The following is a 1,958-nucleotide window of genomic DNA, read 5'->3' on the forward strand; positions in this document are numbered from 1 at the left end:
AAATCGAAATACTGTATAATCACCTGATTAAATCAAGAGACTTAACTTGAAAAAAGACTTAATGAAAATATCTTGTTTCATAAAAGAGAATTGTAAAACCAACTCATATTGTGAAATGCAAGAAAGATTGCAGACCTGGGAGTATTGCCCAAGGCAGGATGAATGACAAAACACTAATATTTTTAACAGCGTGCAGTGTCATATTGCTCAAAAACTTCTGTAAAAATGAAAACTTCACGACTGTAAATTAAACTTTCCCCACTTCAATGAGAGCCGAAGTCATTGCAATATTACGGCACTTGGGCAGCAGAGGAGGAGAAGATGTCAATCAGATGCCATTTTTTAGCCCGAGATGAGATTCGGATGGAATCAGGGGGTTGCAGATAGCTAAGACTTCCTTTTTACACCGAATTGGATATTCATCGAAACCCTGCCAATATTAGCATTGGAATCTCAGGCGAATGCACTGGGGGCAACCTGGCGGGTGTGTGAAGACGGACGTGGTGTGAGATTGCGTTAGATAACCGAATGAAATCAGATTCCCGATAAAGGACGGAGGTAAAAAAAAATGATAATGTATGGTTGTTCTGGTAAGTGTTAAATCCAACGGCTGATTAGCGGTTTTGAGAAATGGCAATAATGTCTGATAAACAGATACTGTAACAGACACTCTCCCATTTTTTTTTTACTGTGTTGACTAAGTGAAATAACGTATAGTTAACGATCACTCTCTGATAAGTGGTGATTGCAAAAATGTTAAGACCTCCATATGGTTGTTCTGGTAAGTATTAAATCCAACGGCTGATTAGCGGTTTTGAGAAATGGCAATAATGTCTGATAAACAACAGACACTCCCATTTTTTTTTTACTGTGAGATAAGTGGTACGTATAGTTAAGATCACTCTCCGATAAAAAGTGTTTCTTGGAAGACTTCCATATGGTTGTTCTGGTGAGTGTTAAATCCAACGGCTGATTAGCGGTTTTGAGAAATGGCAATAATGTCTGATAAACAACAGACACTCCCATTTTTTTTGCTGTGAGATAAGTGGTACGTATAGTTAAGATCACTCTCTGATAAAAAGTGTTTCTTGGAAGACCTCCATATGGTTGTTCTGGTAAGTATTAAATCCAACGGCTGATTAGCGGTTTTGAGAAATGGCAATAAATGTCTGATAAACAACAGACACTCCCATTTTTTTTACTGTGAGATAAGTGGTACGTATAGTTAAGATCACTCTCTGATAAAAAGTGTTTCTTAGAAGACCTCCATAGCCGGTTTTATTGATAATAAAAAAGGCTGGGCGTGCTGGGTGACAGGGATTCACAAAAGGGTAACTATACTAGATATAAACCGCGAATGGTTCCTATTTGCTGAAATTGCTAGACTTCAGAAAATAAATTTGAAGTGTTATATGAACTGATAAATGTGACTATGAAACAAGTTTGGGCTATGTTTGTTTGGCTACAGATTATCTTAATGGTTACAGATCTCACGCGAGAAAAATGAATTACTGAAGGCGTCACTGACAAAAAGAATGAATGGAGAAAATGTGCTATATCTGCAAAGAAAGCTCAGGGAATATAAACAGGAATATATAGAATACACTTGACGTGATAACCAGACTGTACGCCCATGGCCTTTGTAACCTATTAACTTCTAAATTTCCAAATATATTTAGATCAAACTGCCAATAAAGGCATTGAAATCTAAAATAGGAAATGAATGAAGAAAACCCACTTCCTTTGTGGGTTTCGGATGAACATTTGGAGGAAGAACTAGAATTTCATAGACACGAATAGATCAGAGAGGCAGACAAGAAGAGGAGAGGCTGAAGAGGCGAGAAAAAATAACCTTATGTAAACATTCTCACGTTTCCACGTTGCAGCTTTAAGAGAATCATAACTATGCATTGATGTACATGGTCAGAGAAGTAGTGTAATGATATAGGATTATGGAT

The sequence above is a fragment of the Macrobrachium nipponense genome, chromosome 18 (genome assembly GCF_015104395.2).
Source record: "Macrobrachium nipponense isolate FS-2020 chromosome 18, ASM1510439v2, whole genome shotgun sequence".
NCBI lineage: Eukaryota > Metazoa > Arthropoda > Malacostraca > Decapoda > Palaemonidae > Macrobrachium > Macrobrachium nipponense.